Source organism: Chroicocephalus ridibundus, chromosome 21, assembly GCF_963924245.1.
Source record: "Chroicocephalus ridibundus chromosome 21, bChrRid1.1, whole genome shotgun sequence".
NCBI classification, from domain to species: domain Eukaryota; kingdom Metazoa; phylum Chordata; class Aves; order Charadriiformes; family Laridae; genus Chroicocephalus; species Chroicocephalus ridibundus.
The window spans coordinates 6663230-6676542 of record NC_086304.1 but is presented as its reverse complement, the minus strand read 5'-3'; positions in this window follow the sequence as shown (position 1 = coordinate 6676542).

Here is a 13313-nt window from a genome sequence, read left to right as displayed (position 1 = left end):
GTACTCAAAGACAGGGAGAGCAAGCTCTCTCTTGGCACTTTGGATGTGGGACATACAGCGAGATGTTTGCTGCTTTTGCGTTTGGCTGTTGGGCGATTTACAGCACAAAGATATCTAGTTGATTTGAAGCAGTTCCGAGAAAGTCTAAACATAATCCCCACTTCTCCCTCCTGGCACTTTCCATGTGGGAGATACAGCAGGATGTATATTGGTTTTGAGGACAACTCAATGGACAGTGTAGGGAGAAAAGGTCCTGGCTCCTTGAATGCCGTTTCTGGAGACACTGCGATCAATGTGGGAGATATGTCAAGATGTGTGTTGGTTTTGAGGACGGCTCTCTGGAGAGTCTTAGCAAAGAGGTCACACAGATAATCAGAGCAATTCTCAGAGACACTGAGAACAAGCTCCACAATTCCCTCCTGGCACTTTCCCTGTAGGAGATACCGCAAGACGTTTCTGTATATTGGGCACAGCGCTCTGCAGGGTGTTAGCAGAGACTTTCCCGGGACAGTGAAACCCTATGTCAGAGACACTGAGAAGAAGCCCCAATGTTCCCTCCAGGCACTTTCAGTGTGGGTGCCTTCTCCACGTGGTTCCTGCTTTCACTGCAGCTCTGAAGAGAATGTTAGCAAAGAGGTAACCGGGACAGTGAAAACAGTACTCAAAGACAGGGAGAGCAAGCTCTCTCTTGGCACTTTGGATGTGGGACATACAGCGAGATGTTTGCTGCTTTTGCGTTTGGCTGTTGGGAGATTTACAGCACAAAGATATCTAGTTGATTTGAAGCAGTTCCGAGAAAGTCTAAACATAATCCCCACTTCTCCCTCCTGGCACTTTCCACGTGGGAGATACAGCAGGATGTATATTGGTTTTGAGGACAACTCAATGGACAGTGTAGGGAGAAAAGGTCCTGGCTCCTTGAATGCCGTTTCTGGAGACACTGCGATCAATGTGGGAGATATGTCAAGATGTGTGTTTGTTTTGAGGACGGCTCTCTGGAGAGTCTTAGCAAAGAGGTCACACAGATAATCAGAGCAATTCTCAGAGACACTGAGAACAAGCTCCACAATTCCCTCCTGGCACTTTCCCTGTAGGAGATACCGCAAGACGTTTCTGTATATTGGGCACAGCGCTCTGCACGGTGTTAGCAGAGACTTTCCCGGGACAGTGAAACCCTATGTCAGAGACACTGAGAAGAAGCCCCAATGTTCCCTCCAGGCACTTTCAGTGTGGGTGCCTTCTCCACGTGGTTCCTGCTTTCACTGCAGCTCTGAAGAGAATGTTAGCAAAGAGGTAACCGGGACAGTGAAAACAGTACTCAAAGACAGGGAGAGCAAGCTCTCTCTTGGCACTTTGGATGTGGGACATACAGCGAGATGTTTGCTGCTTTTGCGTTTGGCTGTTGGGAGATTTACAGCACAAAGATATCTAGTTGATTTGAAGCAGTTCCGAGAAAGTCTAAACATAATCCCCACTTCTCCCTCCTGGCACTTTCCACGTGGGAGATATAGCAGGATGTATATTGGTTTTGAGGACAACTCAATGGACAGTGTAGGGAGAAAAGGTCCTGGCTCCTTGAATGCCCTTTCTGGAGACACTGCGATCAATGTGGGAGATATGTCAAGATGTGTGTTGGTTTTGAGGACGGCTCTCTGGAGAGTCTTAGCAAAGAGGTCACACAGATAATCAGAGCAATTCTCAGAGACACTGAGAACAAGCTCCACAATTCCCTCCTGGCACTTTCCCTGTAGGAGATACCGCAAGACGTTTCTGTATATTGGGCACAGCGCTCTGCAGGGTGTTAGCAGAGACTTTCCCGGGACAGTGAAACCCTATGTCAGAGACACTGAGAAGAAGCCCCAATGTTCCCTCCAGGCACTTTCAGTGTGGGTGCCTTCTCCACGTGGTTCCTGCTTTCACTGCAGCTCTGAAGAGAATGTTAGCAAAGAGGTAACCGGGACAGTGAAAACAGTACTCAAAGACAGGGAGAGCAAGCTCTCTCTTGGCACTTTGGATGTGGGACATACAGCGAGATGTTTGCTGCTTTTGCGTTTGGCTGTTGGGAGATTTACAGCACAAAGATATCTAGTTGATTTGAAGCAGTTCCGAGAAAGTCTAAACATAATCCCCACTTCTCCCTCCTGGCACTTTCCACGTGGGAGATACAGCAGGATGTATATTGGTTTTGAGGACAACTCAATGGACAGTGTAGGGAGAAAAGGTCCTGGCTCCTTGAATGCCGTTTCTGGAGACACTGCGATCAATGTGGGAGATATGTCAAGATGTGTGTTGGTTTTGAGGACGGCTCTCTGGAGAGTCTTAGCAAAGAGGTCACACAGATAATCAGAGCAATTCTCAGAGACACTGAGAACAAGCTCCACAATTCCCTCCTGGCACTTTCCCTGTAGGAGATACCGCAAGACGTTTCTGTATATTGGGCACAGCGCTCTGCAGGGTGTTAGCAGAGACTTTCCCGGGACAGTGAAACCCTATGTCAGAGACACTGAGAAGAAGCCCCAATGTTCCCTCCAGGCACTTTCAGTGTGGGTGCCTTCTCCACGTGGTTCCTGCTTTCACTGCAGCTCTGAAGAGAATGTTAGCAAAGAGGTAACCGGGACAGTGAAAACAGTACTCAAAGACAGGGAGAGCAAGCTCTCTCTTGGCACTTTGGATGTGGGACATACAGCGAGATGTTTGCTGCTTTTGCGTTTGGCTGTTGGGAGATTTACAGCACAAAGATATCTAGTTGATTTGAAGCAGTTCCGAGAAAGTCTAAACATAATCCCCACTTCTCCCTCCTGGCACTTTCCACGTGGGAGATACAGCAGGATGTATATTGGTTTTGAGGACAACTCAATGGACAGTGTAGGGAGAAAAGGTCCTGGCTCCTTGAATGCCGTTTCTGGAGACACTGCGATCAATGTGGGAGATATGTCAAGATGTGTGTTTGTTTTGAGGACGGCTCTCTGGAGAGTCTTAGCAAAGAGGTCACACAGATAATCAGAGCAATTCTCAGAGACACTGAGAACAAGCTCCACAATTCCCTCCTGGCACTTTCCCTGTAGGAGATACCGCAAGACGTTTCTGTATATTGGGCACAGCGCTCTGCACGGTGTTAGCAGAGACTTTCCCGGGACAGTGAAACCCTATGTCAGAGACACTGAGAAGAAGCCCCAATGTTCCCTCCAGGCACTTTCAGTGTGGGTGCCTTCTCCACGTGGTTCCTGCTTTCACTGCAGCTCTGAAGAGAATGTTAGCAAAGAGGTAACCGGGACAGTGAAAACAGTACTCAAAGACAGGGAGAGCAAGCTCTCTCTTGGCACTTTGGATGTGGGACATACAGCGAGATGTTTGCTGCTTTTGCGTTTGGCTGTTGGGAGATTTACAGCACGAAGATATCTAGTTGATTTGAAGCAGTTCCGAGAAAGTCTAAACATAATCCCCACTTCTCCCTCCTGGCACTTTCCACGTGGGAGATACAGCAGGATGTATATTGGTTTTGAGGACAACTCAATGGACAGTGTAGGGAGAAAAGGTCCTGGCTCCTTGAATGCCGTTTCTGGAGACACTGCGATCAATGTGGGAGATATGTCAAGATGTGTGTTGGTTTTGAGGACGGCTCTCTGGAGAGTCTTAGCAAAGAGGTCACACAGATAATCAGAGCAATTCTCAGAGACACTGAGAACAAGCTCCACAATTCCCTCCTGGCACTTTCCCTGTAGGAGATACCGCAAGACGTTTCTGTATATTGGGCACAGCGCTCTGCACGGTGTTAGCAGAGACTTTCCCGGGACAGTGAAACCCTATGTCAGAGACACTGAGAAGAAGCCCCAATGTTCCCTCCAGGCACTTTCAGTGTGGGTGCCTTCTCCACGTGGTTCCTGCTTTCACTGCAGCTCTGAAGAGAATGTTAGCAAAGAGGTAACCGGGACAGTGAAAACAGTACTCAAAGACAGGGAGAGCAAGCTCTCTCTTGGCACTTTGGATGTGGGACATACAGCGAGATGTTTGCTGCTTTTGCGTTTGGCTGTTGGGAGATTTACAGCACAAAGATATCTAGTTGATTTGAAGCAGTTCCGAGAAAGTCTAAACATAATCCCCACTTCTCCCTCCTGGCACTTTCCACGTGGGAGATATAGCAGGATGTATATTGGTTTTGAGGACAACTCAATGGACAGTGTAGGGAGAAAAGGTCCTGGCTCCTTGAATGCCGTTTCTGGAGACACTGCGATCAATGTGGGAGATATGTCAAGATGTGTGTTGGTTTTGAGGACGGCTCTCTGGAGAGTCTTAGCAAAGAGGTCACACAGATAATCAGAGCAATTCTCAGAGACACTGAGAACAAGCTCCACAATTCCCTCCTGGCACTTTCCCTGTAGGAGATACCGCAAGACGTTTCTGTATATTGGGCACAGCGCTCTGCAGGGTGTTAGCAGAGACTTTCCCGGGACAGTGAAACCCTATGTCAGAGACACTGAGAAGAAGCCCCAATGTTCCCTCCAGGCACTTTCAGTGTGGGTGCCTTCTCCACGTGGTTCCTGCTTTCACTGCAGCTCTGAAGAGAATGTTAGCAAAGAGGTAACCGGGACAGTGAAAACAGTACTCAAAGACAGGGAGAGCAAGCTCTCTCTTGGCACTTTGGATGTGGGACATACAGCGAGATGTTTGCTGCTTTTGCGTTTGGCTGTTGGGAGATTTACAGCACAAAGATATCTAGTTGATTTGAAGCAGTTCCGAGAAAGTCTAAACATAATCCCCACTTCTCCCTCCTGGCACTTTCCACGTGGGAGATACAGCAGGATGTATATTGGTTTTGAGGACAACTCAATGGACAGTGTAGGGAGAAAAGGTCCTGGCTCCTTGAATGCCGTTTCTGGAGACACTGCGATCAATGTGGGAGATATGTCAAGATGTGTGTTGGTTTTGAGGACGGCTCTCTGGAGAGTCTTAGCAAAGAGGTCACACAGATAATCAGAGCAATTCTCAGAGACACTGAGAACAAGCTCCACAATTCCCTCCTGGCACTTTCCCTGTAGGAGATACCGCAAGACGTTTCTGTATATTGGGCACAGCGCTCTGCAGGGTGTTAGCAGAGACTTTCCCGGGACAGTGAAACCCTATGTCAGAGACACTGAGAAGAAGCCCCAATGTTCCCTCCAGGCACTTTCAGTGTGGGTGCCTTCTCCACGTGGTTCCTGCTTTCACTGCAGCTCTGAAGAGAATGTTAGCAAAGAGGTAACCGGGACAGTGAAAACAGTACTCAAAGACAGGGAGAGCAAGCTCTCTCTTGGCACTTTGGATGTGGGACATACAGCGAGATGTTTGCTGCTTTTGCGTTTGGCTGTTGGGAGATTTACAGCACAAAGATATCTAGTTGATTTGAAGCAGTTCCGAGAAAGTCTAAACATAATCCCCACTTCTCCCTCCTGGCACTTTCCACGTGGGAGATACAGCAGGATGTATATTGGTTTTGAGGACAACTCAATGGACAGTGTAGGGAGAAAAGGTCCTGGCTCCTTGAATGCCGTTTCTGGAGACACTGCGATCAATGTGGGAGATATGTCAAGATGTGTGTTTGTTTTGAGGACGGCTCTCTGGAGAGTCTTAGCAAAGAGGTCACACAGATAATCAGAGCAATTCTCAGAGACACTGAGAACAAGCTCCACAATTCCCTCCTGGCACTTTCCCTGTAGGAGATACCGCAAGACGTTTCTGTATATTGGGCACAGCGCTCTGCAGGGTGTTAGCAGAGACTTTCCCGGGACAGTGAAACCCTATGTCAGAGACACTGAGAAGAAGCCCCAATGTTCCCTCCAGGCACTTTCAGTGTGGGTGCCTTCTCCACGTGGTTCCTGCTTTCACTGCAGCTCTGAAGAGAATGTTAGCAAAGAGGTAACCGGGACAGTGAAAACAGTACTCAAAGACAGGGAGAGCAAGCTCTCTCTTGGCACTTTGGATGTGGGACATACAGCGAGATGTTTGCTGCCTTTGCGTTTGGCTGTTGGGAGATTTACAGCACGAAGATATCTAGTTGATTTGAAGCAGTTCCGAGAAAGTCTAAACATAATCCCCACTTCTCCCTCCTGGCACTTTCCACGTGGGAGATACAGCAGGATGTATATTGGTTTTGAGGACAACTCAATGGACAGTGTAGGGAGAAAAGGTCCTGGCTCCTTGAATGCCGTTTCTGGAGACACTGCGATCAATGTGGGAGATATGTCAAGATGTGTGTTGGTTTTGAGGACGGCTCTCTGGAGAGTCTTAGCAAAGAGGTCACACAGATAATCAGAGCAATTCTCAGAGACACTGAGAACAAGCTCCACAATTCCCTCCTGGCACTTTCCCTGTAGGAGATACCGCAAGACGTTTCTGTATATTGGGCACAGCGCTCTGCAGGGTGTTAGCAGAGACTTTCCCGGGACAGTGAAACCCTATGTCAGAGACACTGAGAAGAAGCCCCAATGTTCCCTCCAGGCACTTTCAGTGTGGGTGCCTTCTCCACGTGGTTCCTGCTTTCACTGCAGCTCTGAAGAGAATGTTAGCAAAGAGGTAACCGGGACAGTGAAAACAGTACTCAAAGACAGGGAGAGCAAGCTCTCTCTTGGCACTTTGGATGTGGGACATACAGCGAGATGTTTGCTGCTTTTGCGTTTGGCTGTTGGGAGATTTACAGCACAAAGATATCTAGTTGATTTGAAGCAGTTCCGAGAAAGTCTAAACATAATCCCCACTTCTCCCTCCTGGCACTTTCCACGTGGGAGATATAGCAGGATGTATATTGGTTTTGAGGACAACTCAATGGACAGTGTAGGGAGAAAAGGTCCTGGCTCCTTGAATGCCGTTTCTGGAGACACTGCGATCAATGTGGGAGATATGTCAAGATGTGTGTTGGTTTTGAGGACGGCTCTCTGGAGAGTCTTAGCAAAGAGGTCACAGGGATAATCAGAGCAATTCTCAGAGACACTGAGAACAAGCTCCACAATTCCCTCCTGGCACTTTCCCTGTAGGAGATACCGCAAGACGTTTCTGTATATTGGGCACAGCGCTCTGCAGGGTGTTAGCAGAGACTTTCCCGGGACAGTGAAACCCTATGTCAGAGACACTGAGAAGAAGCCCCAATGTTCCCTCCAGGCACTTTCAGTGTGGGTGCCTTCTCCACGTGGTTCCTGCTTTCACTGCAGCTCTGAAGAGAATGTTAGCAAAGAGGTAACCGGGACAGTGAAAACAGTACTCAAAGACAGGGAGAGCAAGCTCTCTCTTGGCACTTTGGATGTGGGACATACAGCGAGATGTTTGCTGCTTTTGCGTTTGGCTGTTGGGAGATTTACAGCACGAAGATATCTAGTTGATTTGAAGCAGTTCCGAGAAAGTCTAAACATAATCCCCACTTCTCCCTCCTGGCACTTTCCACGTGGGAGATACAGCAGGATGTATATTGGTTTTGAGGACAACTCAATGGACAGTGTAGGGAGAAAAGGTCCTGGCTCCTTGAATGCCGTTTCTGGAGACACTGCGATCAATGTGGGAGATATGTCAAGATGTGTGTTGGTTTTGAGGACGGCTCTCTGGAGAGTCTTAGCAAAGAGGTCACACAGATAATCAGAGCAATTCTCAGAGACACTGAGAACAAGCTCCACAATTCCCTCCTGGCACTTTCCCTGTAGGAGATACCGCAAGACGTTTCTGTATATTGGGCACAGCGCTCTGCACGGTGTTAGCAGAGACTTTCCCGGGACAGTGAAACCCTATGTCAGAGACACTGAGAAGAAGCCCCAATGTTCCCTCCAGGCACTTTCAGTGTGGGTGCCTTCTCCACGTGGTTCCTGCTTTCACTGCAGCTCTGAAGAGAATGTTAGCAAAGAGGTAACCGGGACAGTGAAAACAGTACTCAAAGACAGGGAGAGCAAGCTCTCTCTTGGCACTTTGGATGTGGGACATACAGCGAGATGTTTGCTGCTTTTGCGTTTGGCTGTTGGGAGATTTACAGCACAAAGATATCTAGTTGATTTGAAGCAGTTCCGAGAAAGTCTAAACATAATCCCCACTTCTCCCTCCTGGCACTTTCCACGTGGGAGATATAGCAGGATGTATATTGGTTTTGAGGACAACTCAATGGACAGTGTAGGGAGAAAAGGTCCTGGCTCCTTGAATGCCGTTTCTGGAGACACTGCGATCAATGTGGGAGATATGTCAAGATGTGTGTTGGTTTTGAGGACGGCTCTCTGGAGAGTCTTAGCAAAGAGGTCACACAGATAATCAGAGCAATTCTCAGAGACACTGAGAACAAGCTCCACAATTCCCTCCTGGCACTTTCCCTGTAGGAGATACCGCAAGACGTTTCTGTATATTGGGCACAGCGCTCTGCAGGGTGTTAGCAGAGACTTTCCCGGGACAGTGAAACCCTATGTCAGAGACACTGAGAAGAAGCCCCAATGTTCCCTCCAGGCACTTTCAGTGTGGGTGCCTTCTCCACGTGGTTCCTGCTTTCACTGCAGCTCTGAAGAGAATGTTAGCAAAGAGGTAACCGGGACAGTGAAAACAGTACTCAAAGACAGGGAGAGCAAGCTCTCTCTTGGCACTTTGGATGTGGGACATACAGCGAGATGTTTGCTGCTTTTGCGTTTGGCTGTTGGGCGATTTACAGCACAAAGATATCTAGTTGATTTGAAGCAGTTCCGAGAAAGTCTAAACATAATCCCCACTTCTCCCTCCTGGCACTTTCCATGTGGGAGATACAGCAGGATGTATATTGGTTTTGAGGACAACTCAATGGACAGTGTAGGGAGAAAAGGTCCTGGCTCCTTGAATGCCGTTTCTGGAGACACTGCGATCAATGTGGGAGATATGTCAAGATGTGTGTTGGTTTTGAGGACGGCTCTCTGGAGAGTCTTAGCAAAGAGGTCACACAGATAATCAGAGCAATTCTCAGAGACACTGAGAACAAGCTCCACAATTCCCTCCTGGCACTTTCCCTGTAGGAGATACCGCAAGACGTTTCTGTATATTGGGCACAGCGCTCTGCAGGGTGTTAGCAGAGACTTTCCCGGGACAGTGAAACCCTATGTCAGAGACACTGAGAAGAAGCCCCAATGTTCCCTCCAGGCACTTTCAGTGCGGGTGCCTTCTCCACGTGGTTCCTGCTTTCACTGCAGCTCTGAAGAGAATGTTAACAAAGAGGTAACCGGGACAGTGAAAACAGTACTCAAAGACAGGGAGAGCAAGCTCTCTCTTGGCACTTTGGATGTGGGACATACAGCGAGATGTTTGCTGCCTTTGCGTTTGGCTGTTGGGAGATTTACAGCACAAAGATATCTAGTTGATTTGAAGCAGTTCCGAGAAAGTCTAAACATAATCCCCACTTCTCCCTCCTGGCACTTTCCATGTGGGAGATATAGCAGGATGTATATTGGTTTTGAGGACAACTCAATGGACAGTGTAGGGAGAAAAGGTCCTGGCTCCTTGAATGCCGTTTCTGGAGACACTGCGATCAATGTGGGAGATATGTCAAGATGTGTGTTGGTTTTGAGGACGGCTCTCTGGAGAGTCTTAGCAAAGAGGTCACACAGATAATCAGAGCAATTCTCAGAGACACTGAGAACAAGCTCCACAATTCCCTCCTGGCATTTTCCCTGTAGGAGATACCGCAAGTCGTTTCTGTATATTGGGCACAGCGCTCTGCAGGGTGTTAGCAGAGACTTTCCCGGGACAGTGAAACCCTATGTCAGAGACACTGAGAAGAAGCCCCAATGTTCCCTCCAGGCACTTTCAGTGCGGGTGCCTTCTCCACGTGGTTCCTGCTTTCACTGCAGCTCTGAAGAGAATGTTAGCAAAGAGGTAACCGGGACAGTGAAAACAGTACTCAAAGACAGGGAGAGCAAGCTCTCTCTTGGCACTTTGGATGTGGGACATACAGCGAGATGTTTGCTGCTTTTGCGTTTGGCTGTTGGGAGATTTACAGCACAAAGATATCTAGTTGATTTGAAGCAGTTCCGAGAAAGTCTAAACATAATCCCCACTTCTCCCTCCTGGCACTTTCCACGTGGGAGATACAGCAGGATGTATATTGGTTTTGAGGACAACTCAATGGACAGTGTAGGGAGAAAAGGTCCTGGCTCCTTGAATGCCGTTTCTGGAGACACTGCGATCAATGTGGGAGATATGTCAAGATGTGTGTTGGTTTTGAGGACGGCTCTCTGGAGAGTCTTAGCAAAGAGGTCACACAGATAATCAGAGCAATTCTCAGAGACACTGAGAACAAGCTCCACAATTCCCTCCTGGCACTTTCCCTGTAGGAGATACCGCAAGACGTTTCTGTATATTGGGCACAGCGCTCTGCACGGTGTTAGCAGAGACTTTCCCGGGACAGTGAAACCCTATGTCAGAGACACTGAGAAGAAGCCCCAATGTTCCCTCCAGGCACTTTCAGTGTGGGTGCCTTCTCCACGTGGTTCCTGCTTTCACTGCAGCTCTGAAGAGAATGTTAGCAAAGAGGTAACCGGGACAGTGAAAACAGTACTCAAAGACAGGGAGAGCAAGCTCTCTCTTGGCACTTTGGATGTGGGACATACAGCGAGATGTTTGCTGCTTTTGCGTTTGGCTGTTGGGCGATTTACAGCACAAAGATATCTAGTTGATTTGAAGCAGTTCCGAGAAAGTCTAAACATAATCCCCACTTCTCCCTCCTGGCACTTTCCATGTGGGAGATACAGCAGGATGTATATTGGTTTTGAGGACAACTCAATGGACAGTGTAGGGAGAAAAGGTCCTGGCTCCTTGAATGCCGTTTCTGGAGACACTGCGATCAATGTGGGAGATATGTCAAGATGTGTGTTGGTTTTGAGGACGGCTCTCTGGAGAGTCTTAGCAAAGAGGTCACACAGATAATCAGAGCAATTCTCAGAGACACTGAGAACAAGCTCCACAATTCCCTCCTGGCACTTTCCCTGTAGGAGATACCGCAAGACGTTTCTGTATATTGGGCACAGCGCTCTGCAGGGTGTTAGCAGAGACTTTCCCGGGACAGTGAAACCCTATGTCAGAGACACTGAGAAGAAGCCCCAATGTTCCCTCCAGGCACTTTCAGTGCGGGTGCCTTCTCCACGTGGTTCCTGCTTTCACTGCAGCTCTGAAGAGAATGTTAACAAAGAGGTAACCGGGACAGTGAAAACAGTACTCAAAGACAGGGAGAGCAAGCTCTCTCTTGGCACTTTGGATGTGGGACATACAGCGAGATGTTTGCTGCCTTTGCGTTTGGCTGTTGGGAGATTTACAGCACAAAGATATCTAGTTGATTTGAAGCAGTTCCGAGAAAGTCTAAACATAATCCCCACTTCTCCCTCCTGGCACTTTCCATGTGGGAGATATAGCAGGATGTATATTGGTTTTGAGGACAACTCAATGGACAGTGTAGGGAGAAAAGGTCCTGGCTCCTTGAATGCCGTTTCTGGAGACACTGCGATCAATGTGGGAGATATGTCAAGATGTGTGTTGGTTTTGAGGACGGCTCTCTGGAGAGTCTTAGCAAAGAGGTCACACAGATAATCAGAGCAATTCTCAGAGACACTGAGAACAAGCTCCACAATTCCCTCCTGGCATTTTCCCTGTAGGAGATACCGCAAGTCGTTTCTGTATATTGGGCACAGCGCTCTGCAGGGTGTTAGCAGAGACTTTCCCGGGACAGTGAAACCCTATGTCAGAGACACTGAGAAGAAGCCCCAATGTTCCCTCCAGGCACTTTCAGTGCGGGTGCCTTCTCCACGTGGTTCCTGCTTTCACTGCAGCTCTGAAGAGAATGTTAGCAAAGAGGTAACCGGGACAGTGAAAACAGTACTCAAAGACAGGGAGAGCAAGCTCTCTCTTGGCACTTTGGATGTGGGACATACAGCGAGATGTTTGCTGCCTTTGCGTTTGGCTGTTGGGCGATTTACAGCACAAAGATATCTAGTTGATTTGAAGCAGTTCCGAGAAAGTCTAAACATAATCCCCACTTCTCCCTCCTGGCACTTTCCACGTGGGAGATACAGCAGGATGTATATTGGTTTTGAGGACAACTCAATGGACAGTGTAGGGAGAAAAGGTCCTGGCTCCTTGAATGCCGTTTCTGGAGACACTGCGATCAATGTGGGAGATATGTCTAGATGTGTGTTGGTTTTGAGGACGGCTCTCTGGAGAGTCTTAGCAAAGAGGTCACACAGATAATCAGAGCAATTCTCAGAGACACTGAGAACAAGCTCCACAATTCCCTCCTGGCACTTTCCCTGTAGGAGATACCGCAAGACGTTTCTGTATATTGGGCACAGCGCTCTGCAGGGTGTTAGCAGAGACTTTCCCGGGACAGTGAAACCCTATGTCAGAGACACTGAGAAGAAGCCCCAATTTTCCCTCCAGGCACTTTCAGTGTGGGTGCCTTCTCCACGTGGTTCCTGCTTTCACTGCAGCTCTGAAGAGAATGTTAGCAAAGAGGTAACCGGGACAGTGAAAACAGTACTCAAAGACAGGGAGAGCAAGCTCTCTCTTGGCACTTTGGATGTGGGACATACAGCGAGATGTTTGCTGCTTTTGCGTTTGGCTGTTGGGAGATTTACAGCACAAAGATATCTAGTTGATTTGAAGCAGTTCCGAGAAAGTCTAAACATAATCCCCACTTCTCCCTCCTGGCACTTTCCACGTGGGAGATACAGCAGGATGTATATTGGTTTTGAGGACAACTCAATGGACAGTGTAGGGAGAAAAGGTCCTGGCTCCTTGAATGCCATTTCTGGAGACACTGCGATCAATGTGGGAGATATGTCAAGATGTGTGTTTGTTTTGAGGACGGCTCTCTGGAGAGTCTTAGCAAAGAGGTCACACAGATAATCAGAGCAATTCTCAGAGACACTGAGAACAAGCTCCACAATTCCCTCCTGGCACTTTCCCTGTAGGAGATACCGCAAGACGTTTCTGTATATTGGGCACAGCGCTCTGCACGGTGTTAGCAGAGACTTTCCCGGGACAGTGAAACCCTATGTCAGAGACACTGAGAAGAAGCCCCAATGTTCCCTCCAGGCACTTTCAGTGTGGGTGCCTTCTCCACGTGGTTCCTGCTTTCACTGCAGCTCTGAAGAGAATGTTAGCAAAGAGGTAACTGGGACAGTGAAAACAGTACTCAAAGACAGGGAGAGCAAGCTCTCTCTTGGCACTTTGGATGTGGGACATACAGCGAGATGTTTGCTGCCTTTGCGTTTGGCTGTTGGGAGATTTACAGCACAAAGATATCTAGTTGATTTGAAGCAGTTCCGAGAAAGTCTAAACATAATCCCCACTTCTCCCTCCTG